The 26,818-nt window shown below is 43.1% G+C and overlaps 1 protein-coding gene across 1 annotated transcript in view; it reads left to right on the top strand.

Moving 5' to 3' along the window:
- The first annotated feature begins 10,413 nt into the window (after nt 1-10,413).
- Nucleotides 10,414-26,818, top strand: part of FAM3C (FAM3 metabolism regulating signaling molecule C) — a 32,879-nt gene continuing 16,474 nt past the window's right edge. Inside the window, exon 1 of the mRNA XM_033161811.1 lies at nt 10,414-10,500. The gene's annotated coding sequence lies outside the window, so the exon portion shown is untranslated. The remainder of the gene's footprint in view (nt 10,501-26,818) is intronic.

The following is a 26,818-nucleotide window of genomic DNA, read 5'->3' as shown; positions in this document are numbered from 1 at the left end:
GTTTGGCCAAACACTATGACCTGTCCATCTTGACCTGTCCATAGCTTCCCTGAGTAATTCAAGCCCCTTTGCCACAACAAGGCAGTGATCCATGAAGGGGCCTGTCCTCATAAATGCCCCCAAATAGGGCTGCCATACGTCCAGACATTACAGGGATTTCAAAGGAGGAATTGACACCTGGTGTTTTTGTATATAAAAAAGGGTCTTCCTTTTAAAAAAGCTCAACAGTGTCCTGGTTTTTACTTTTTGAAATATGGCAACCCTAGAATTCTATTGGAAAAAAAATCAAGAGCACTCTCAGCCTCCCCTATGCCATATCTTTGAAATACCACTAGATGGTAGTATAAGCATCAACTAGAAAAGCATAATCCCGCACCCCCTTCAGAACATGATGAAACTAAACGCCTTAGGTGCTTCTCCGTCAATGTTTCATTAAGATTTATAAGGCTTCGTTTTCAAAAGTAATGTGATTTTAAACTCCAATTCATCATGTTAGGTCACACGCCTATTTGCAGATGAAGACAGGTCTCCCATTTCCTCAAACTTCAGGGAGATGAAGCACGTCAATTAAGCGTGTACTGAAATGAAAAGTCAGTATTTTTGCATATATTGCAAAAATAGGCTATATAGCCTCCAGGAGCATCTTATAAACAGCCGCTGCTTGTTGTTTACGCCACAATTTCTATCTAGAAATCTCAGCAGATGGGCAGGACCAAATTGGACCTCAGGAACTTCAATCACATTTTTCAAGCTCTTATTAGTTTTATAAAATACAAAACAGTTTGCATATTTTAAAGAATGTTTCACACACCCGTTTCCCATTGCGCATATAAGTAGTGCTCAATTTTTTGGTGAGGGGGAGGCTATTTATCACTGGCCTCCTTCCCCTACGGCAGGGATGGGGAATCCCTTCCAGCCCAAGGGCCACATTCTTTTCTGTACAACCTTCTGGGGGCCACATGCTAATGGTGTGCGGGGCCAGAAGCAAAAGGGGCACAGATTTTACCTTTGTACATAAGGCTAGTTTCTACACACGCTTGCAAGCCTTTCTCTATCCTCCATCCAGGCTAGGAAGAAGCATTGTCAGACTGGAAAGACACATCCCAGCCAGGCAAAACCTCTTTGGGTGATTCCAGGTGACCTGTTTACTGAACATTCATCCAGATATGTTTGCAAGGAGATTGGACGATGCTGGCTGTTCAATGAGCATTTGTTGCGATTTGTTTGTGGGGAAGTTAGATGATGTTGTGTCAAAGCAAACGTTATCCTGCACTTTCCAGTACATTCCCGCCCGCCCCATCGTTTCCCTTCTCGCAAAAAGCCCAAATTTTTGGGAAGCAGATTTGTTGTTGTTTATTGAGTTTATATACTGCCCTATACCCAGAGGTTTCAGGGCGGTCCACTGAAAAGTTCACAACATATATAATCAGAACAACAACAACAACCCAATAACACCCCCCCCAAAAGAGCCACATTTTAAAAGGGTATAGGATGTCAAACAGATCGACCAAAAGGTTAAAAAGGAACGTTTTTGCCTGGTACCTAAAGGTGTTTAATGAAGGCGCCAGGTGAACTTCCCTGGGGAGAGCATTCCATAAACCGGGAGCCACTGCAGAGAAGTCCCATTCTCGTGTTGCCACCCTCCGGACCTCTTGAGGAGGGGGCACACAAAGGAGGGTCTCAGAAGATGATCTCAGAGTCCGGATAGGTTCATATGGAAAGAGGCGGTCCTTGGGGTATTGCAGTCCTCATTTGTTGCATAAGAGCTACAAAACAACTATAACTGTGCAACCTGAATTTGCCAACGTGTGACTGAATCCCATCCAAAAATAGCAACAGCCTGGAAGCACGGTGGGAGGGACTGCTTTTCTGAGTGGTATGAGACCAACTGACTTTGACTGCCTGTTTGATGGCTGAAATTGTCTACAGAACAGCCTTTGCCTTCCTGTGGTCGACAAGCCTACAACTCTCAGCATCTCCCACATGCTGGCTGGGGCAGATGGGAGTTGTAGTCAAAAACATCTGGGTGGCGTTAGGTTGGTGAAAGCTGATATAGAGCATTTTGTCCAATTGGACAACATTAGGCACGTCAGCTTATTAATGTTAATTTTGGTGCTGTTACTCAAGTTAAGCTTTCATGGCATCAGATGAATTAACAAACGGGCAAACTAGGGGTCCCCGCCTCCATTCTTGTGTCATTAAAAAAGAATAAATCAATACATACTGAACTATAGCAGTAAAAGTCATGGTTTTAAAAGTATCACATGCATGGCACAATGGGTCTGTGCATCTAACTGCTAACCAATTTCACCTCTACAATTCTATGGTTCTTTGAGAAATCTCTTAAAGGGAAGATGAGAAATCAACTTAAATATCACCAGAACTTAATGTCACACTACAGAAGCTTCCCTTGCAAATAGGCCATTGTTATCCAATCAACAACTTCATTTACAGATGGGGCAGATAGCACAGGTGGAATTGACATCCGGGGGGGGGGGGGGTAGGGTGGATTTCCAAAAGGTGGTGCTTCGTCCTGGATCTTAGGCAAGTCAATCAGAAGATCGTGTTTGTGTTACAAAAACAAACAAACAAACAAACAAAAAAGCTCAACTGCTTCTGGGTTTTTGTTAAAAAAGCTACAGTGCTAAAACACAAGACCGCCCCTTAACCACAGCTAACTGCTAAGGGACACGGCAAGAATTAAACTACTGTATATTCTGGCGTATAAGACTACTTTTTAATCCAGGAAAATCTTCTCAAAAGTTGGGGGTCGTCTTATACACCAGGTGGAGAATCTGTGGTCGAGTATATCTCAAACTCTATATTTTAACTGGAAAAGTTGGGGGCCGTCTTATACGCCCAGTCGTCTTATACGCCGGACAATACGGTATGCAAGGAAATAGCACAGTGTTATAAATACTGACGGAAGTGTTTCTGTATAGGCAGTAAGTGTGCAACTCCTTGGATATTATTTCAAGAGAATAATGGGAGCCCATTGACTGAGCTGTCTGAAGTGCCTTGCAATGCTATCTTCTGATCCTTACACTGCTCTGCTAAAAAGCACTGCCATTCTTTTCAATATAAGTCTCATCTAACAGAGCACTTTGGGAACCGGGCTTTTAATTTCTGCTATTTGGATCAAAGGAGACGTAAACATTCATTTTTCGAGAGCCCTTAATTCTCTCTTTCACACGGGCCAAACTAAACACAGTTAGGAAACCCATTAAATAATAATAATACGGTCAGGCCGCAGAATGTTGCTACGTTCAAAATATAAAGCCGCTTCTTGAATGCTAATTAGGTATAAGAAAAATTCACTTCTAGCATGACCTTTTTAAAAACTGCCATAAAGCTAAATTTGTTTTAAAGACTTAAATATGCTCTAGGCTTTCCCTCTCGCTTTTTTAAAAAATGCACGGCAACTAGACAACTTGTAAATGAAAGTTGTCCAGAGAGCTTTTACGCGCCTTTTAAAAAGCACTGGAAATTGATGTTAAAGGCAGGACGACACTGCAACTGATGCTTAAGGGAGAATTGGAAGAACAAACATGCACAAGTCAGGATGTGACCTGCTTCCAAATCCCGATTCAGCTCTTTTTAATAACTGTTTGTCTCTCAGCAGTTTGCATCAGTAAGGCTACAAAAATCCTATTCGCAATTAGTTGGGAATTAGTTCCACTGAGCACAGTGAGACTTGCCTTGGTGCAAAGGACCTGCCTTCATCTTATTCAGCACTTAGCACCCAACATCCAACACATTCAGCCTGGAAGAGAAGAACAAGAGTTGATATGATAGCCATCTTCAACTGTCTCAAGGACTGTCACGTGGAAGAGGGAGCCAGCTTGTTTTCTCCTACCCTTAGGGTTTGACTCGAACCAATGGCTTCAAGTTACGAGAAAGGCCATTCCGATGAAACATAGGGGGGAACTTTCTGACAGTAAGAGCTGTTCAGCAGTGGAATGTTCTCCGTCGGGAGGTTGTGGGCTCTCCTTCCTTGGAGGTTTTTCAGCAGAGGTTGGATGGCCATCTGTCATGGATGCTGTAGCTAAGATTCCTGCATTGCAGGGGGTTGGACTAGATGACTCATGGGGTCCCTTCCAACTCTGTGATACTATCCTTTGAACTGGAGATGAGAGGGACGGAATCCTCCATTGGAAAATGTGGAATATGTGGTAGTGTGAGACCAATGATATATGTCTGTGGCATATGATCTCTTTCACACTCGCAAGGCACCACTGGCTGCTGCGCGTACAGAATGATGATTGTGTATGTGTGAAGCTATGATAAATTATGGATTTTCAGAGACTTCAATGATGGCACAGTTGTCGTTGGCCACAATGCAGATATTTATTGTGCCTGTCTCATTTTGGCCCCTGGTCAAACAGGTTTTCCTTTTCTTTTGTTTGGATGAACAAATGGACAGCAGAAAACGTAAAATAAAAATAAAAATGAATCGTATGGATTTTTAGTGTGGCTTTCTTTTTTGTCACTGCAGAACACTTTGGAAAGGCAGCAAAACTCTGCCACTTTTGTGGCCTCTGACATAATGGTGGATGAGGGTTATTCTTCTTCCCTTCATTTGATTCTTGTTTGTGTGAGCCGAGACTAATAATTAAAACTTTCAAATTCAGTTAACTCTCCTAAATCTAATAAAGCAGGGGGATACAGACATCCTGCTGATTTGAAAAATATTAATACCATGGCATATTAACATTTTGTTTGAACAAGATGTTTGGTCCCCTGTGTTGTATTAAAAATAAATGCAGGATTTTTGCCTTTCATCAGCTCTAAGTAATTTTGTGGAATTAATAGATTAGGTAGTGCAAAAGAATCTCATTATAAGGGTCATAAACTTACAGTTACTGGTCCATAAGGCTTTGATTAGAGAGAAATTATGTTTCTAAAGCTTGAAGGAAAGTAATAAAAGCATGATTGCTCCCTGTGTTGTATTTCCCCCAACAATACAATTACAGCTACCATAATTTGTGGTCATTGGTCAATTTTACAAAAACACAATTTTGACTTCCCTTTGTCCATCCAGGACAAAGCGCTGCCTTCCAGAAATTCCCCCTGGAATATACCCAATATCTGGTTGTGATTACAGTTTCCTAGCTTCTGGGTTTCTCCAAAGTGTCCAATATGCTCCTTGATCCCAGTATAATAGTAGTGCATGAAAAGGGTATTTTTCTTTGTTTCATTTAAACCTGTAGTGTCTAGTCTGAATCTTTAAATACAAGAAATAAGTAATGTTTGCAAGGCCTGTGTTCTCTTACCATCTTTAGGTATTGATTTAGCTAGAAGTAACGTTATTTGACTGCTGTCACCATCTGCAGTGATCATGGAACCCAAGAAAGTAAAATCTCTCACTGTCTCCATTTCTTCCCCTTCTATTTGCCAGGAGGTGATGGGACCAGTGGCCATGATCTTAGTTTTTTTGATGTTGAGCTTTAGACCATATTTTGCACTCTCCTCTTTCACCCTCATTAAGAGGTTCTTTAATTCTTTCTCACTTTCTGCCATCAAAGTTGTGTTATCTGCATATCTGAGGTTGTTGATATTTCTTCCGACAATCTTAATTCTGGATTGGGATTCATCCAGTCCAGCCTTTCACATGATGAATTCTGCATATTTCATCAAAAATCTGACGTTGTCCGATTCACTCAAAAATGGTGCCAAACTCTTGCAAAAACTATCCAGAAGATTTGGAGGTGGAAAGAGAAGGGTTTTTATCATAGGTCAAGAAATCAGGCCTCGACAACTTAACTTGTGGAAAAACATTTTTTTTAAAAAAAATCCCTAACCCGTGGGGTCAGAATTTCACCAAATAACTGACGTTCTCCAATTCACTCAAAAATGGTGCCAAACTGTTGCAACTTCTCCCCTAGAAGATTTGGCGGTAGATACAAAAGGCTTTTTATCATACATCAAGAAATCAGGCCTCGACAACTTAAACTGCGGAAAAATATTTTCTTGAAAAACTCCCTGAACCGCGGTGTCAGAATTTCACCAAAAATCTGACGTTCTCCAATTAACTCAAATGGTGCCAAACTGTTGCAAAAACTTCCCTGGAATATTTGGAGGTGTATACTTTAGACATTTATCATACATCAAGAAATCAGGCCTCGACAACTTAACTTGTGGAAAAACAGAAGGCTTTTTATCATACATCAAGAAATCAGGCTTCGACAACTTAACCTGTGGAAAAGAATTTTTTTGAAAAAATCCCTAACCAAAAATCTGACATTCTCCAATTCAATCAAAAATGTTGCCAAACTCTTGGAAAAACTCCGCTGGAAGATTGGTGGTGGAAACAGAAGGGTTTTTATCATAGGTCAAGAAATCAGGCCTCGACAACTTAACCTGCGGGAAAACATTTTTTTGAAAAAATCCCTAACCCGCGGGGTCAGAATTTCACCAAAAATCTGACGTTCTCCAATTCACTCAAAAATGGTGCCAAACTGTTGCAAATTCTCCCCTGAAAGGTTTGGCGGTGGAAACAGAAGGGTTTTATCATAGGACAAGAAATCAGGCTTCGACAACTTAACCTGCGGAAAAACATTTTTTTGAAAAAATCCCTAACTAGCTAGGGATGATGGGAGTTGTAGTCCCAAAACATCTGGAGTGCTGAGTTTGGGGGTGCCTGACCTACCGGTAGTCATTCGAGAAGGAGGAAATAGGTTTCCAATATGCCCCCCCCTCATCTCAAAACCCTAGAAACTGGGTTAAGGGCAGCAAACTGCTTCTAGCTCAGGGTCTCCCAAACTAGGGTCTCCAGCTGTTTTTGGACTACAACTCCCATCATTCCTGACCTCTGGTCCTGCTGGCTAGGGATGACAGGAATCATAGTCGAAAAACAGCCTGAGACCCAAGTTTGGAACACCCTGCTCAAGCCTCTGGCTTGACTAAGGTAGAATCTACACACACATAAAAAATGCTGTCAAAATGCTTCTTCTCAAAACGTTTAGAAACCCACATTGAACTTGCCATAGCTCACCGCCGCCATCTAATGTCACATTTGTATATTGCACTTTACATTTTATTGGCAGCTGTGTAGCTGAGTCCATGTGTGGTTGTTTGTGGTCTCCTCAAGCTGGAGATGAGAGTCGGAAGAAGGAAGAACGTATTGAGAAAGGATTGTCTTCTTCCCCCCAAAGAATCCCAGGAATTGTGGTTTGCTAAGGGTGCTAGATATTATGGTTCCCTGGATTCTTTGAGGGAAAGTTGTGTGCTTTAAATGCACAATAGTCTGAGACTCTGAAAAACCAGGAGTGCTGGTTGGGGGTGATGGAAATTGTAGTTCTACACATCTGGAGAGTGGCAGTTTGGGGAAGCCTAGGATAGGCTGAGCATCAGATCAGCCTCCTCTGGTCCATCGTAATAGCTGGAGCAGCAGGTAAACCTGGAATTTCTTGAAACTTAAATTTATTTATTTTTAATTCATTATTACAGTTTCCAAAAACATATTCCCATTGAAATCAACATTTTCCTCAATTGTATCTTACTTTATAATAAATGACATTTCTTGAAACTTTATTTTTTAAAAAATTATTTCTATTTTTCATCATTACAGTTTCCAAAACCATGTTCACAATGAAACCAACATTTCCCTCAGCCATATCTTACTTTATAATAAACAATGCAATTTCTTGAAACTTTCTTCCAAGCTGTCATTCTGTTTTTTTGTTGAGCCATAGACATTTCTATGAGAACATGCCCCAATTCTTTAGAAACAAGTGATGCAATGGCAAGGTCACCCATCTTAGCAAAGCAATCACAGTCGGTTCTCCCAGCAAAAACCATACAATTAGCAGCTTTTTTGGTTGCCCTCCCCCCCCCCTATTAAATTCTGCAGCCCTGGATGGAACTGTTCCAGGACATTTTTATAGGTGCTCTCAATGCCGGGTTGTGAAAAGATAGGAATGCCTACATGGCTATTCAACTCTATGCCCTTCTGAGAACAACAAGAGTTACTGCCAGGTAGGTTGATATGATATAATATAATATAATATAATATAATATAATATAATATAATATAATATAATATAATATAATATAATATAATATAATATAATATAATATAATATAATATATGGCTGGGTTTCCCCAGCCACTCTGGGTGGCTCCCAACAGAATATATATATATATATATATATATATATATATATATATATATATATATATATATATATATAAATGTAAAAGGTGGATGTTAGTGACCAATCACCTTTCTTCGTAACCACTTGACCTATTCCATTGAAATTTGGACACAACGTTCCATGGCCATATGGGAGTGTTTGTGCATACTTACATTGTACAGATAGCACACCCCTCACCGGTAAAAACATGATTTTATGCAAAACAATATAGCGCCCTCCAGTGGACATCAAAACTGCAGACGTCATCTCATTTCACCACCACACCACACCCGCCCCCTCCTCCTCCTACGTCACCACCACCCTCCCCCTACTCCACCTCCTTCTACAAACCACGGTAGTCAACGCCCCCCCCCCCACCGCCTCCAGCCTGCACTGCCTCCTCCAGAGCCAGGCCAGGTGTAAAAGCCAACTCCGCTGCCACCTCCAGAGCCAGGACGGCCCCAAAAGCCACCTCCGCCGACTCCGCCGCCACCTTGAGTCAGGCCGGCCCCAAAACCCGCCTCCACTGACTCCTACACCGCTACATCTATATATATATATATATAGATGTAGGAGACTATTAATATTAATATTAGTATTAGGTTAAAAATATAAAATTTATAAAAGAAATTATAAAGGTAAAGGTAAAGGGACCCCTGACCATCAGGTCCAGTTGTATCCGACTCTGGGGTTGCGACGCTCATCTCGCTTTATTGGCCGAGGGAGCCGGCGTTTGTCCGCAGACAGCTTCCGGGTCATGTGGCCAGCATGACAAAGCCGCTTCTGGCGAACCAGAGCAGCGCATGGAAACGCCGTTTACCTTCCCGCCGGAGCGGTACCTATTTATCTACTTGCACTTTGACGTACTTTCGAACTGCTAGGTGGGCAGGAGTGGGGACCGAGCAACGGGAGCTCACCCCGTCGCGGGGATTTGAACCGCCGACCTTCTGATCAGCAAGCCCTAGGCTCTGTGGTTTAACCCACAGCGCCACCTGGGTCCCAAAAAGAATGTATGGGTTAGGGTATTTTTTTGTATCTATTCATATCACGTTTCTCCCACCTTTACTCAGTTCTGTGTTTTGTTCTTTTTTATTTTTCTTCTTTTTGTATCACTTTACTACTTTATATTTTATTTCCCCCCAATAAAATGTCAATTAATAATTGCCAAAAGGAGGGGGGGACCAATGCCTTTAAAGAAGGAAGAACTTTCAGCAAAGAATGGGGGAGATATGCAGATTATTTTTTTAAAAAATGGTAAACAATTAAATACATCAAGCAGTTAAAAGGTGACTTTTGAATAAATACAAAGCGTAAGAAACAAATGGAGCTAAGGAAGAGGCAAATGTTTGTATACATTTTAAAATCACGTTTTTTGGGTGTCCTGGTTTTTCACTTTTTGAAATATGGTGACCCTAAGGTGGAAGGAAGTCTAAGCAACGACAACTATGTATCCAATCTTACAGTATTTGACGATTGTTGCTGTCCACTTGGAAAAACCTGAAAATAAAATTTGTAGAAAAAAGAGAGAGGGCACAATGGGTTAAATTTGATTGTGAAACTAAGAGACCCCAACGATGAACCTGCTTCTGGAAAACCCGTTTTGGGCTATCCGTTGATCTGAAATCGTGAGCTGGATTCGAGATATAAGAGGCAGGAATAAAAAAAATAAATGATAAGATTAAGTTAATGGTCATGATTAGAATGATAGCGTTGCTATATTATTTTTAAAAAGTGAAAATCTTTGTTGAGATTTCATTGGCAAAATTGTTGAGCTGCTCCCCCCCCCCGCCCACAACTGACAAAATCTCAAAGGAATTGGACCTTTCTGAGCTATTTATGAGGGAAAGTGTCCCGCGATCCATGCGACCGGATTTTCCCGGACGCACATCACGACACCGCTCGTGCCGGCGGCGTTGACATGCGTCCCGGGAATTCCGGACATATGGCAACCCTGCCGAAACGAGGTGGGGGGAAAAAGAAAAAGAAAAGTCAAACAGGGAAACATAAAAAGAATGCTATATTGTACGCGAAGTCGATTTGTTAGAATCTCAATAACCAGAGGTGTGTTTTTCTGGGGGGCGGGGAAACATTGCGGGACACCGCGCTGTGCACTTGCCTCGGAGCGCTCTCGGACTTGGAGCGCCTCAGGCTACGCGAAGGCCGCTGCTCCGCCACAGGCGCAGCAGTCCTCCAGCGTTAGGGGGCGGCACTCCGTCCCTCGCTCTGCGCCGCCGCTCTGGGCGGCCGCCGCTGGGTGCGCAGCGCGAGTCTCCAAGGCGCATGCGCAGTCGGAGGAGGCGGCGGCGAGGAGGTGGCGGCGGCGGCAGCGAGGCGCTCGCTGCTGGTGGGCCGGCGAAGGCGGCAGGTAAGGCGGGTGAGGGAAGGAGAGGCGGGCGCGTCCCCTGCGGCCTTTCCCCGGCTCCATCTCTCCCTTTCCCTTCGGAAGCGGAGCTCCTTCTCTGGCCTCGGTTCCTCTTTCGCGGCCGCCCTCCCTCAGCCGCCTCTCGGCTTCTGCCCGTCCTCGGCTGGGCGCCTTTGGCCGCTCACCTCGGACGCTGGCGGGAGACACGGGGAGGAAGGAAGCTCCCCGGCTCTTCTCTTCCGAATGGCGAGGGGTCGAGCGAGGGAGCCCGCGCGCAACGCAACCCAACACGCAAGCACGCACCCCTCGCAGGGTTCGAAACTCGCGTTGCTCCAGGCGCATTTGGCGACCGGAAACGCGAGCAGTTTTTGAGCTCTGGGAGCAGCAGCCCTGCACCTGAGATTTCTGGAGAAAACTGCAGAGTGGAAGGAAAGGAGGACTTTTTTTCTGCCTCCCCACTTCCAGCTACTCTCCGAAGACTAATCCAGGAGATGATGATGATGATCATTGCTTTTGTATATTGCCCTGTGCCCAGGTTTTAGGGCAGAGCACAACAAAAATAAAAAAATATGCATAACAAAATGCATAATAAAAATAAACACCCCCCATCACACGGCATTGAATGTCAATCAGCCAAAGGCCTGGTTAAAAAGGAACATTTTTGCCTGGCGCCTAAACGTGTATAATGAAGGTGCCAGCCACCTTGTCCTAGGGAGAGCTTTCCAAAAATGGGGAGACATTGTAGATAGCACAGTGGGAACTTTTTTGCCCTCTTCCCCCACTCCTGCAGGCAGTTTTGAAATTCACATTGTTCTAGTGGCATTTTGCAACGGGATTTCATAAGTGCGAGCAGGCTCTGAGCTCTGGGCGCAGCCCTGAATCTGAGATTTCCAATGAAAACCGCAAAGTGGAAGGAAAGGAGGACCTTTTTTCTGCCTCCTCACTTCCAGTTACTCTCCAAAATCCGGAGAAGAGACCCTCTTAAGAATATTAGGGTAGGGGAAGGACTAGACCAGGGGTCCCCAAACTAAGGCCCGGGGGCCAGATGTGGCTCAATCGCCTTCTAAATACGGCCCACCGACAGTTTGGGAATCAGCGTGTTTTTACATGAGTAGAAGGTGTCCTTTTTTTTAAAGTGCACCTCTGGGTTATTTGTGGGGCCTGCCTAGTGTTTTTACATGAGTAGAATGTGCTTTTATTTAAAATGTATCTCTAGGTTATTTGTAGGGCATAGGAATTTGTTCATTTTTTTCCAAATAATAGTCCAGCCCCCCACAAGGTCTGAGGGAGAGTGGGCCAGCCCCCTGCTGAAAAAGTTTGCTGACCCCTGGACTAGACCTTGTGAAAAATAAACATAATATTTTAGCTGCAGTTCATTCATTTTCAGCTTTGTATTCTTGTTATAAAAAATGCGCCTAGGCATTCCATTGTTCCCATAACCTCGGTTTATAAGGTGGCTTTTAGCTCCTAGCTTTCGTATCTCCGTTTCTAACACTGAAACATTTATACTTCACATTTATACTTTATTCAGGGAGAGCTTAGTAGCAAAAGGAAGCTTTCAGCTGAATACAGAAATAGTGATTCAAGAGCTGAAAGGAGCCAATATATAACACACACTGTGCAGTGGTTACAGTGTTGGATTAAGACAGGGGTTCCCTGTGCCATTTAGCTTCTAGCTTTCATATCTCAGTTTTCAACAATGACCCCTTGCTTTGAGTCTTGCCTCTGCCCTGAACTTCCTAGGTTGCTACTCATGTCTTTCTCTCAGCCTCAATCTAGCCATTGCGAAATGGTGTGTGTGTGTGTGTGTTCGTGCGTGCGTGCGTACGGTGATACTGGCTGACTTTAGACACTTGAGCCAACTCCTAGGGACTGAAATCCTTTCTACCCTCCCTAAAATATTTGAGGGGGCTGGCTCCCCTCCCAAAGTTGGTAGGCGTTGCCATTCCAAAGGTGTGCATGGACCACATCATGTGATCGGTTATGCGGGCACCCCCAATATTTTATTCAAGTTGGCACCCCTGTGCTTGATGGAAGGGTCACTGCTGCATAACGCATGTGAAACTGTTTGCGTGCTTGAAAACATTTTATTTTGTGTGATGTTAATCTCATATATGCCCCCTTGCAACTCTGCGGTGCAGTGATTCTATGCGTGTGTAGGTGTCCTGAGAAGTTCAGACTGCATGGGTTAAATGAACATCCCAGAGCATTTACAGAGTGTGGTTCCCATGGTCGCTGAGTAGCCCCAGTCAGCTGCCATGCACCTGGAGCTGGGGAAGTCTCAAGTCCCAGCTCCTCCAGGAACTTTGAGCACCAACACTACTTCCGAGAAATTTAATACTGCTTAACACATATTAATCCTATTGTACTCTTGTCAGTCTGAGTGATAACAGGGTACATTCTCCCTCCCTGCCTCATGTATTATGGGTGCATAAAGCTGAGCATGGTGGCATTCGTTTGTCTCTTATCCACGTCACCACCAGAGTGGTGAAAGTCTGCATTCTCAATTCATTATCAGTGAAGTGGGGATTGGTTTTCTAGATAAAACTTAATAGGAGGTTACAGTGACAACTTCTACCGTGTTTCTCCTAAAATAAGACACCGTCTTATATTTTTTTTCGCTCAACAAAACACAGTATGGCTTATTTTCAGGGGATGTCTTATTTTAACCGCATCGCATCGGTACGCTGCATAGCCACGCCTCTCCAGGCTGTTTTAATGGGAGGTACCACGTCACAATGGCTTATTTTTGGGGAACGGCTTATATTTTGCAAATGCATAGAAATCCTGCTATGGCTTATTTTATGGCTATGTCTTATTTTAGGAGAAACAGGGTATGCATGTTAAAGCTACAGCTAAGCCTCTTTGAAATCTTTTTCTTCCTCTTCCTCCTAGGCTATGCCCTTTTCTTTTTATCTACCTAGATTCTGCTACTGTGCCAAATATTTATTGGTTTCTTGCCCTGGCCTCTCCTTCTCTGCAGCCTTGGAGCATTCCTTATATTTCAGGGAAGGGACGGTGTTCCCAAAAGGCATAAGCAGCAAAGCCTACTGGACATTTCCCCCTTCACACCATTGTTGCGTTATTAACATTTACAGACCCATCAAAGTAGAGATTACTCTACTTCTGTACTGGGCGGGAGGCTTCAGGACTGTTTGTTGAGTCATGATTGTGATTTTCTTGTGCAAAGTTTGCAGGGAGGTTAGATAATGTTAGCCCATTGTTGATCATTTGTTTGCCCTGCCGCATGAGGCAGTTGTTATCCCACACTTGCCGGTGCAGTTTCCTGTCACTTATTGCAAAAAACCCATTATGGGGTGTGTGGGGTGTGGGGGTTTGCTGTGCTTTAATTGTGCAACCCGAATGTGCAGTTGAATCCCACTTGCAAAACAGAGGCCTCTAGGTCTTTGGCAGGGGTTTTCAACCCTTGTGCCATGGAACCCTGGGGTGCCTTGAATGATGGTCAGGGGTGCTGCGGGCACCACTGGCCTCTGTCGCTCTTTCCTTCCCTCCCTCTTCTGATGCCCTCTTGCGTCTCTGCCTCCCAAAGGCTTGCACAGCTGTTTGTTGTAGCAGCCCTGGCTGCAAGCTCTCCAGGGGATGCTTCCCAGGCCCCTGTGGGGCAGCGAGGCACCTCTCTTTGGGGTGGGGGGGAGTTCAGAGATGCAGTTAGCTGACAAAACTTTATCAGAAGGGAATATGCACAATGGCTATGAATTTGGAGGCACTACATATATTTAGAGTAGTTCTTAAGGCAGTTTGATGGAGCCTCTGACTGCAGAGTTTTAAAAGGGCGGGGTGAATTGAGAACAAAATAATAAATTGGGTTTAATAAGTGTCAATTGATGCTTGTTGGGGCCTCTATCATGCTTTCTTGTCCTGCCCCTCTCATAGGGGTGTGGTAATAAAGGTTGGTGCATCGCTCAGAGGAGGAGTGCACATGCTGTCTCTCTCTGTGGAGCATGGCAGGGAATTGTGCCCTGTGACTCTGTGCAGGGAGAGGGCAGAAGCAAGAGAAATTGGAGAGGCTGCAGTTGCCACTTCCTTCTCTTGCTTGACAAACCTGGTTTGGCAACATGGAGAATTTGGACCTTAGGGCTCCCTAGAGGGAGAACGCAGGCCACCCACTTCTTCCATGTGCAGTACAGTGTTGTTGTTTAGTTGTGTCCGACTCTTCAAGAACCCATGGACCAGAGCACACCAGGCACTCCTGTCTTCTACTGCCACCCGCAGTTTGGTCAGACTCACGTTGGTAGCTTCGAGAACACTGTCCAACCATCTCGTCCTCTGTCGTCCCCTTCTCCTTGTGCCCTCAATCTTTCCCAACATCAGGGTCTTTTCCAGGGAGTCTTCTCTTCTCATGAGGTGGCCAAAGTACTAGAGCCTCAGCTTCAGGATCTGTCCTTCCAGTGAGCACTCAGGGCTGATTTCCTTCAGAATGGATAGGTTTGATCTTCTTGCAGTCCATGGGACGCTCAAGAGTCTCCTCCAGCACCATAATTCAAAAGCATCAGTTCTTCGGCGATCAGCCTTTTTTATGGTCCAGCTCTCACTTCCATACATCACTACTGGGAAAACCATAGCTTTAACTATATGGACCTTTGTCGGCAAGGTGATGTCTATGTTTGTCATTGCTTTTCTCCCAAGAAGCAGGCATCTCTTTGGTAACTGTAAGGTTTGGGTGGTGGTTTCTCATGAGTAGGAACGAGGCAGGACTCTGTTCCTTCTATTTACAAGTTTAATAGTGCAAATATGTACAGTGCAGAGCTCCAAAATCCATGACCTGCTTAGTTAGTCCCAGATTCTGGAAGTGGCGCTCTTCGGGAGCGCCCACAGCAAAAGAACTTTGGCACCCCAAGCCTCCTCCTCCCCTCTTTGCGTTTCATCCCTCTGCGCAACTGGGGCGACTGAAGCGCCATGCTTTCCTCTTTGGCTGCCTGGCTAGGTGAGCGCTGGGGCTCTGTAGCATACTCAAGCCCCCTCCTCGCCTGACTAGCTTCCTGCCTCTCCTCCCTGCTAGAGGACTTACTGCTTTCCCCACTGGAGGTGTTGCTGTTGTGGCCACGGCACTGGGGCTCTCTGTATTTCCACAGCCCCTGCACCGCCCCACTGGGAACTGACGGTTCCCTGACAGTATCTAAGATGAAATCTACACACATATAAAAAACGCTGTGAAAATGCTTATTTTAAAAAACGTTTTGAAAAATACATTGAATTTGGCATCCATGCTCTCCCTGGTTTCCCCCCTGCATTTATTTACTTCCCCTTCCTCTGTTAGGTTGTAATCATCACCTAGAAGCAGGAGGCTGACCTTTTTTAACTTTGTATAGCTCTGTGTACACAGTAGGAGATCCATTGGTAGATACCACATTCCCGCCCTTCTCCCAAGTCTTAGCAGTTTGTTTTACAAAAAAAATCTGACAGTGCTCAGTTGAATTCAGTTAATTTTTTTGTAAGTGCATGCCTTTAGACTAGGTATTTAAAAAGCAGTAGAGGTCATACCTTTCTTGAATAGTTTAATTATCACTTTAGTTTGTGTGTGTGTGTGTGTGTAGGCTTGCAACTTATGTGCATTTAAATTGGGCAAATTTAGGTTTTTGCGCTTGGTCTAAATAGATAAATGAGATGGGGGGGGGCATCCAGGAAAGAAAAAAATGGCACTGACCTTGGGAGACTGTGTATAGCCTTGGAAGAGTGTTTGGAGGTGCAGTGAGAGTGTGTTTTGACTATAAACAATTTTGGCTTTACACGTGATCCCTGGAACATAATCCCTTGTAAGTTGAAGGTCAACTCAATAGTACTTCCAATCCATAGTAATTTATACCTTACTGGTGAGCAATCCTAAAACTGAGTGTACAGAAAAGTGTTTATAGGGCTTATTCCTATACTTAACATTCTTTGTACAGTTTTCAGTCTTCCACTGCAATGCTATTCACACGTGCCTGAGACTGTATGCAGAGTACTGAGGACTTGCTTCAGAGTAAGCATGCATGGGAATTGGACTGTTAGTATTATAGTAAAATATTGTACAGGAGGTCATGAGATGAAGGATTCCTTATTATCTAAGCACTATTTGCCTTTCCAGCTGTAAAATAATAATAAAATCCACAAGTGTTTGCACTGTACACCTGGCTTTTCTGATATCATGGTTTTAAATTGCTTTTTAATTTTCATTCTGAAGTGGAACTGTTAACGGAGTTATTTTGCAGTTGCATGATACAAGCATGTATATTTATATTGGGCCCCTGAGCATCTTTATGTATAGAGAGAGAGAGAGAGAGAGAGAGATTGTAGCCCTTAAGACGTGATAGATGTGAAATTCTTCCTCAGGAAATAGAGGAAAATTGCACAGACTTCTGAACCAAAGTTTTTGTGGTCTACAGTAGCTTCTTACTTCCGAGAAGCAACTGCATTAAGCTAAACCACCGGGTCTTGCCTTTCCTGGCATGCAATTTTTGATAGCGTCCAGCCATACAGTCTGCATGGGTGAGATAAATTAAAGCCATGTTTAAAAAACTACCCTCCTGAAGAAGGTACATCCCCTTTTGGTCCTTGAAATGGTTTCCTTCGCAACCCCTAGTTTAGCACTAAAGCGTCGAACCGAAAATGCATGTGGCCGCCACACATGATTGCCTTAAAGTGATTTCAGGCCAGAGGCAGAAGTGGGGAAGCATAGCGTGGGAAGCGTAGCATAGAGAGAGGAAGCACAGTGGCAGATCACACACTTCGCATGATTCTCAGTTAACCTGGGTCAAACTCTGGCATCTTCAAAGATCTATGGCCAGCAGAGAGTAGATCATGTTGTTGTTTGACTCTTCGTGACCCCATGTAGATCATGAGTAGATCATACTGGGCTCAATTAACCAGTTCTCTGGCTCAGTATTTTTGCATTTCTGTATTTTTACATCTGAAGAAATGAATGCAATCTAGCTTTTAAAAATTAAATTGAGAAATTGCTAGCCTACCATTTTTTTTCTTTAATGGTCCTTCTACTGATACGCAACTTAATTTTAAAACACCTTTCTTTTGTGTGGGTTGTGTGGAATGAGATCTTTGGTACAAGGCCCGTTGGGAGTGCTGGGCAAAGTCAGGGTTAGCCAAACACCAGGTGCATTTGGCACCTGGCTTTTGACCACTTGCAACCTAGTGAGGATGCCTGGGTGCCAGGATGGCACCTGACATCTCCACCATCTGGAGGTGTATGCCTGGGGAGTCATTGGAACTTGAGTATTTTCACACACTAAAACCACATCCTGTAGAAATCTACCAATTATATTTATCTGTGCAATCAGAATGAATTTCAAAAACCAAAATGTTTTTTCCCATGCAGTCTGAGCAGGAGCGGTATACAACATTGTGGTTAATTGTTGTAACTTGTCTTCCTTTATCCCACCCCACTGCCCTGCTCACAGTTGTGAAGAATATTCTTACATTTAGGAATCGTCTGTGTCACCATTCAGAAAAAGAGGTAGGAATAGGCTGATGTATAGGCAGACTGTCCTGGATCAAGTGATCCTCTTTAAGTTCTCAAAGTTCTTAACTGAGCTCAATGTTGTCATCTGAACTAGCCGGATGTTTAACTGAGAATCAGTCACAGTCAGTCCATCATTTGAAAAATAAGACTTTAAAGCTGTCTTGCCCCCAAATGGAAACTAGACATTCTGTTTTGGCAAGCCTAACCTTGGTTTAAGGAACCATTTGGCACCTGGGCTTATATTATCTGAGTTTCTAAAACTGGGCAAAATGTCTTCTGGTCAACCCCCTTCTCTGTCAGTGGCCCTGGTGGGTTTAATGTGACTACAGTGGCAGTGATTCAAAGAACATTGAGCCACCTGTATAATTTCCCACAATGCCCCGGAGTTAACCTGGGCTGGAGGCACTGTGGGAAATTTAAAGGGTGGCTAGTCCCAGTCACTTGCCACTGCTCAGAATGATGGGTCAGAAAGAAGGATCTAGGAGGGGCCCAGGGCAAGCTTTGTCCCTGGGCCTGGCCAGCTGCCCAGAGATAGCAGTTGCTGACGTATGCTTTCAAAATCCGGTTATTCTGCAGTTATGAAATTGATAAGGTGAAAGTGCACGCACACTTGGAGAAAAATATTTGAGGACTTGGGGGGGGGGGGGAAATACAACCTCTAATTATTAACCTCCAAAGGAACATGTAATAGAAAAATCTCCTTCACAGATTCTAACCGATAGTACGGTACTTTTTTGCAGCACAATGTGTAATATTTTGCAAGTGAACTTCCTTGTTTCCTTTATCTGCCTCTGCTTCTTTATTTTGAGCCAGGCTTGCAAGTGCTGTTAGGACTTGGCACAGCTCCATAGAGAAGGGGTAGGCTCTGCATATCGGTAAAGCACATCTTCTGGTTACGAAATAAAATGCCAAATTAAATCTTGCATAGTCCTTCAAATAAAATTGTACACAGAAGCAATTTTGCAGACTGTTTTCTCTTAAGGGAGGTGCAGCTTTTGCAGCAAAGCCAACCAGCTGATTAGAGTTCCCTTTCCACTATGCCCTGCTACTCAGTAAACGCAACAAGATGTGAGTTCTTCCCAGAGACAGAGACTGCACTTTGCCTTGATCAGGTCAAGAAAAATGATAAGGAGTGGAGGTTTGTGGTGGGAAAGTACAGACTCGATAATTGATAAAGAGTTTCATTTGTAAGTGCACTGAGCATGTCCAACGGAAGCTATATGTATCATAGAAGCACAGTGCTGGAAGGGACCCTGAGGTTCATCTAGTCCAATATTAATACTTAAAAAGAGAATCCGCTGCAAATCGCCTGGGACAGTTTCTAGTTGCCGGTGGCGAGCTGGCAACATGATAATGAGCCTGAAGTAGTTGTGTGGAAATGGTATCAGTTATTAAGAAAAGCAATTTGTAAATTAGGATTTGCATATCTGATGCCTAATGGCGCGATGTCAACTGTTCTAAAGTTTTATGCATAAGTAACATGATTATTTCACATTAAGTTGGATTAACTTGAATGCTGGGTATAGAGATTTAAGAAGCAGTGTTGACCAGTGACAGAAATTAGGCATTTCCTCAGGGACAGTGTTAGAAACTCAGATATATAAGATAATCGCCAAATGGCACCTTAAAACTGGATTACGGTCACCACAACGGAATACCCAGGCACTTTTTTGCAATGAAATTGCTTGTTGTTGTTATTTCTATACTGCTTTATATTTTAAAGAAAAAATATCAAAGTGGTTTACAACACATTCACATATCAAATACAGCAATCCAGAATAAAACAAATTCAAGGAAAATATTTCAGATCCTTCTCTAAGTGACATTTTGCCTTCCCCATATTCATTTACCTTCTTAATTTATAGAGTTGCCCCACAGCAGAAATACTCTAGGAAACCAGTGGGGTGTAGTGGTGACATTGTGCCAGTCACAGCCTCTTATCCTACCTCACAGGGTCATTGTAGGAATTAACTGAGGAGGTTGGAGAACCGTGTACTCCTTGGAGAGAAAGGTGGGATAAAAATCCAAACAAATAAGCTCTTCTGCTTACTGCTTAAGAAAGCTGTAGGAGCCAGCCAGATGGAGATGTCAGCTGCCAACCTGGCATCCAGAGATCTCTGCATGGTCACAATTAGACCTGTGCCAGACGCAGATGGCGCCTGGCTAATTTCTAACACAGGTTACAATTGGCTGCGCGTTTTCTTTTTATTTATGCTTTTCACGCCTCAACCTTTTCTTTTTCACAACTCGATTCAATAACTCAACCCTAAAATATTAGATTAGCTTTCCCCAACAGTTGTTGAGGGCTCCCAGTTCCTCCATCTCCAACCATTGGTCATGCTGCCTGGGCCTGATGGAAGCTGCAGTCCGAAAAGCTGAAGGTCACCAGGATGGGCATGGCTGCATGCAGATTTATGAAGGCTGCAATAATGTAGACATTTCCCTGGGAGTAAGCTTTATGGGATTAACGGGGAATTTCTTCTGAGGAAGTGTGTTACCGTAAGCGTTGCATGGTAATATGCCTCAAGTGTAGCTGCTTAAGTGCCAGGAATGAATAATATATATATTTAAAAACTTATACCTGAAGCAAAGTAAAATACTATTTTTTGTATTGAAGGCTGTCGATTCCCCCCCCCCCACGCTTTTCAGGTTTAAGCAGGCCAGAATGATCATGTTTTACAATCTTGCATGGGCACGCATGCGGTAGTTACTTATTACTAAATTAAGAATGATTAAGACAGGCTGGGGTTTTTAATACTGGTGCACCTGCTGTGTGTAATTGCAGCCTGCCGCAGGTAAAAACCGTAAAGATTTTAGTGAATAGTTTTTCATCTTAACTCCCAAATAGCTTTTTCAGAAGTTTAAATTGAGCAGTTTCTAAGAGGGCCTTCTCCTCTCCCTGCCCCATACCAAATAGTTCTAAGAACCATATTTTAACTTCTGTTTCTATACATTGGGTGAAAGGTCTACGTCAGAATCTGCATTTGATTGTAAAAAGAGGTTTTATTCCATTAAAAACGCATTATTATAGCTGTTACCTTAGGTGCATAGACTTGTGGGGAGGCTCCTTTAAAATCACTGGGATTTGCATCTGAGTCAACCTACCTTGTTGGATCAGGCTGCAAAAAGAGAAGTTTCTAGAAAAAGTTGCTTCATAAGATTTGGATGTGTGGGGGCAGCAATTGTGAAATTGGGTAGGTAGGCTGTTAATCTAACCACGGGCAAGCCCTTTTTCCTCCAACACATGTAAACATAAGGAAGAAAATCATGTTTGAGCTAGGACATTGGGAGGAATGTGGATTTTCTGTTTCTCTGATAATTGCCCTCCTTTGCTGTAAGAGTTCCCAAGCAGCCAAAGCCCTCATTATATTCCCTAATGCGGAGAGGAGTGGAGTTTCTCTTTCTCACCCCAAAAATGATTTTTTTTCACTTCAATATTTATTACTCTGAATGGGGGGGGGGGGGGAGGTGGACCTTGTGAATGCTCTGGGCCACAGTAACATCATTCCAGAATTTCTTAACACCGGTTGCTTTTCAGAGAGTCAGATCTGGTTTATCCACTTTTAAAGAAAATGCTATGTGGAAAGGAAACATTCTGTATGGAAAATACCAGGAGAGATGGGGCTTTAATGGGTGATTACCGATTTAAAAATAAGGATTTGTGGGCTGACAAATAGGGAGTATGTTAATAGTTAAGTAAAAGTCTAGCAGGAACTGAAAATGAGCAGCCAGTGGGAAATGAAGAGGAAGAAAATTGAAAAAAAATATCAAAAATAAAATGCTAAAATATTTTAAGTTTTTTGAAATGTAATTTGGAAACGTATGTACCACTGAGCCAGCTAATAAGGGTGGGAAGTGAAACATCGAGGAAGCAGGGTGGGAAGTCACTTTTACATTTGTATGAAATTTGAATTAATGTGATGTTAAATTTGTTATTTTTTTTGAAAAGTAATAAAAATTAATTGGCAAAAAAGAAAGCAAGTAAACGTTCTAAACTTTGGTTTTAGTACTCTGTGTCACCAAAGTGGGGGAAGTCTTAGAGTGCTGGACTAGGAACCCATGCAACCATGAACCTTGAGCCAATAAGTATCAGCCTAGGCCACTTCACTGGGATGTTGTGAAGAGATAGATGAGGGAAGACCCATGTATGTAACCATGTTCTCCTTGGAGGAGAGGTGGAATAGAAATGTCATAAGTACGTAAATTATAGTTTAATGTTGATTTGAACAAGAAGATAGGAGAATGCAGTTTATAAACTCTGCAATTTCTGGAAGCTACAATGAGGTTTTGTTTTGTTACACTAAAGTGGTGTATAAATTTTATGAACTCCTATCATGTTCAGTGCTGTAAATCACCATTACCGGGATTTCAAAGGCGGAATTGACATCAATGGACGCATTTAGACATAGCAGTAAACCGTAGATCAGCTTTGGGTTTATATGTAAGGTAATAAATTTGGAGCCGAATCTGTAACAAACTTCCGTTTCTGATTTTGTCCAAATGTGGGGAGGCTGGTTTATAGTAACAAGAGAATTGGCTGTTTTGATAACAGCAATCAGTAGTTGGTTTCTCGAACTGGAACCTGGCCTGTTATCTCCTCGAGGGGCTTGGAATGCTTGGATACTAATCCTTGTTTTGATCAATTAAAGGGTATATCTTCCTTCCAAACCATGCAGGTTCATTGTGTACTTCCTTCCGATTGCGCTTGCAATTAAGCTACCTATTTTCCCCTGAGAGAGGCAAAGGCGTATGATGTAACTGCAATTACTATCAATGCTAACTATGTCTTTTGATGAATTGTACGACATAGTGCGTAACAAGTGAGGTAATTGCCTTTCTCTTTTATGACTGTATTTCCCCACGCATTCATAAATGAGCTGTTCCCCTCCCCATTAAATGCAGCTTATATCTTAAATGGAGAGATTCATTCAGCATAACTAAACATTTTCTTCAAACATTGGCTTGATTCACATCTAACACCAAACTATGAGTGTCCAAATAATAGGGCTTTGGGGGGCTTTCCCTGATTTTTTAATGGTTATTTATTTATTTATTTGTTGTAATACCGCCCCCCCTTGCCATACGTCTGGGTTTTCCTGGACATTTTGCCAGTTTAGTAAAAATCCGCCAGGCCACAGAATGGCTGCCCAATTCCCGGATGTTTCCGGGAAAACCTGGGTGTATGGCAGCCGTACCAAATGAGCCTTGTGTTTGCATGCTCCCTGCGTCCCTCACATACTTTATCTCCCTCACTTCCCCATTCATGCAGAGCATCGTCTGCCATTTTATCCAAATTTTGCCAACTATAGGGCAGGGTTTAGCTAAGGAGTCCTGCCAGTGGAAGCCCTGTTCAAGGACTTTCACTTGCACCACGGGGCACCAGACTTATCTAGTTTATATATCAAGGAATGAAACTTTTATGCTTCCCAGCATTCGAAATTTGCCAGGCGCATTTTGCACCCGGCTATTAGCCACTTGCGACCAAGTGAAGATGCCCAGGCACCAGGATGGCACCTGACATCTCGGCCACCTGGAGGTGCATGCCTGGGGATCCTTGGACCTTGACTGTTTTCATACACCGGCAACACATCCTGTAGAATTCTCTCCACTATATTTTATCTGCACAATCAGAACGAATTTCAGGAACCAAAAGGTCCTATTGAAAAATACGACTTTCAAGCTGTCAGACCCCCCAAATGGCAACTAGGATCCCATTTTGGTGACTGTAACCCTCGTTTAAGGAGCCATTTGGCACTTAGCTTATACATCAGAGTTTGTAACACTGATGCTGTCTACCTTCTGGTCCTTCTCCTGCACAAAAGTAGCCTTGACACAGTTATCCATGTCTGATAATAGACCATCACAACAACTTTTATGTGAGGCTTCCTTTTAAAGAGTTGGCACTGAAAACTGCTTTGCTTTCCAGTTTTCCTTACCTCAGTACATTACATGTTTATTTCATTTTAGACAATTTATTTGTTATAGAGAAATATATATCAGCTTATTTTACTGTTTAGTTCTACTAGAATCAGAGATTCCCAAGTCATTGGCATCAAGGCAGAATTAACTTCCTGATGCTTTCACAAATGAGCATCCCATGTTCTTCTAACTCAGTGTTAACACTTTGAATTGATTTAACTAACATAGCATTTTGTCTTTTGTTTTCCTGTGTCCTCTAATCTCCAGCATTCATACAAGAACCGTATTGTTATTTGACTGAGTTGGCACTTTCCCCTTGTTCTACAAGTATCTAACGCTGCATTCTAATCTGTCTCATAGTTAAAAGGGCAGATTGAAAAACATGTTTCCTGGTCAAAACCAGTGTTAGAAACTCAGATATAAAAGCTAGACTCCAAATGGTCGCCCAAACGAAATTAGTTACCATTTCGGGGCAAGATGGCTCTAAAGTCTTATTTTTCAAATGATGGACTGACTGCAATTGATTCTCAGCTAAACATTTGGCTAGTCCAAATGACAACCCCTTGAACCTAGGTTAAGAACTTTGATAACTTAAAGAAGAAAAATCACTTGATCCAGGGACAGTCCACATATGTATTGGCCTTTTCCGACCTCTTTTTCTTATTGGTGACTGCTCCTGCTCAGGCTGCACAGAAAAGCATTTTGTTGTCTGAAATTCATTCCGATTGTGCAGATTAAATATAATTGATAGAATTCTACAGGGCAGGGTATTTGTGAGTGAAAACAGCCCAGATCCAAGGATGGTGCCTGCCTGGGGATCCTGGGATGCCTGCCTGGGGATCCTGGGATCTTGACTGTTTTCACACACCAGCAAAACATCCTGTAGAATTCTCTCTGCTATATTTTATCTGCACAATGAGAACGAATTTCAGGAACCCAAAAGGTATATTGCAAAATACAACTTTTGAGCCCCCTGGCACCAAAATGGCAACTAGTTCTGTTTTGGCGACTGTAACCTTGGCTTAAGGAGCCATTTGGCGCCTAGGTATCTAACACTGCTTGTTACAGGTAGGTAGCCGTGTTGGTCTGCCATAGTCAAAACAAAATAAAAAATTTAAAAAATCCTTCTAGTAGCACCTTAGAGACCAACTAAGTTTGTTCTTGGTATGAGCTTTCGTGTGCATGCACACTTCTTCAGATACACTGCTTGTGTGGAAGAAGTGAAACTTTTTCTAGGTGGTGGGGACTGCTGCGGAAGCAAAGGCGAACTTGTATTGTTGGCTGTTAATAGGAAGTGGAGGAGGTGTTCGAGCAGGAAGTGTCAATGGGGGAAAAGGCACAGAGGCAAAGAGGACTGAATATTCAGTGATCTGAGAAGCAAGGACATGAGGGAAGAATGATGAAAACCCTGCTGACTTTTCTGGTTCATGTGACTGATAGAATCGCCATGTATTTGCAGGGTGACTGCGGTGAAAAAGAGAAGAAAAATGTTTACATATTCCGAGGGTATTATAGTACCCTGCCGGAAGTTGCCATCGGGTCAGGTTTCTAGATAGCTTTAAAAATAATAATAATAATGCAGAAGCCCTAGATCAGTCTCTCTCCATGTCATGCAAATATGGATGTAAGATCTCCAAACTTCCTGCTATTATAACAGGCCCTCCAAGTGTCCCCATTTTCCAGGGACGGTCCTGGTTTCTGATCTGATCCTGTTTTCCATTAGGGTGTCCCTATTTTCATCGGAAAAATATTAGAGGGTATGGAGTTATGCAACCTCCAAAGCCAAGGAGATAAATATATATACAACCTTTAGAGGACACCTGAAGGTAGCCCTGTATAGGGAAGTTAACAGTATTTTTTAATATTTTATTATGTTTTTATCTATGTTGGAAGCTCCCCAGACTGGCTGGGGCAACTCAGTCAGATGACCGGGGTATGCATGTATGTATGTATGAATAGGGTGTCCCTATTTTCATCAGAGAAATGTTGGAGAGTATGTTATAAAGCCTCTGCAGGCACATTTTATAATTTTATATATTCATTTTGTAATGAAAATTTATTTTTCTTAATTGTTGTTGCAAGCTACCCAAATAACTACTTTGGGTAGCATACAGACACATAGTTAAATAAGCAAACCACTCGCTGGTTTAATCTGGATAAATTTCATAAAAATCAACCGAAGAGCAGCTGAGATATAGCAGTTTAAAATGTCCGAAGCGCTGAACTTGCAACTGGTTATTGTTTTTATTTTATGCCAAGCGAGAGGGTTGGGGCAGCAGACTCAGGAGAAGTATGAGTGCATAGAGATGTGAGTTCTAAGCGATCAGAATAAACAAGACCGTGGAATGTTCAACTGTTCACCTGGTCACCATAGGCAACCACAAATTCTGCCTTGGCGAGTATGCAGAATTCCCCCCAGGTGAGCATTTGGGCTGGCGCAGAGGCAAGAATGCTCTGCAAGCCAAGCCCAATTGGTTTCTGCAGTGGAAGTGAAGTGGCTTCTTCTCCCTCATCCTGGAAGCTGATCAGGCTAGCATGGCTGAGGCGTTCAGCATGTTCTGTTGCCAACCCCAGCTCACCTGCCACCTAGGGCCCAGAGGCACTCTGGGAAAACGAAGATGGTACACATGGCTGGAACCAGCTTGGGGGGGGGGCATTTTCCTGTAGGCAATGTTAGAAAAGGTAAAAAGGTAAAAGGTAAAGGACCCCTAGATGGTTAAGTCGAGTCAAAGGCGACTGGGGTTGCAGCGCTCATCTCGCTTTCAGGCCGAGGGAGTCGGCGTTTGTCCACAGACAGCTTTTCGGGTCATGTGGCCAGCATGACTAAACCACTTCTGGCGCAGAGGAACACCATGATGGAAACTAGAACACACAGAAACACCGTTTACAATACCTTCCCGCCGCAGTGGTACCTATTTATCTACTTGC

Source organism: Lacerta agilis, chromosome 10 (genome assembly GCF_009819535.1).
Source record: "Lacerta agilis isolate rLacAgi1 chromosome 10, rLacAgi1.pri, whole genome shotgun sequence".
Classification (NCBI taxonomy): Eukaryota; Metazoa; Chordata; class Lepidosauria; order Squamata; family Lacertidae; genus Lacerta; species Lacerta agilis.
This window is presented reverse-complemented; position numbering and strand designations above follow the sequence as displayed.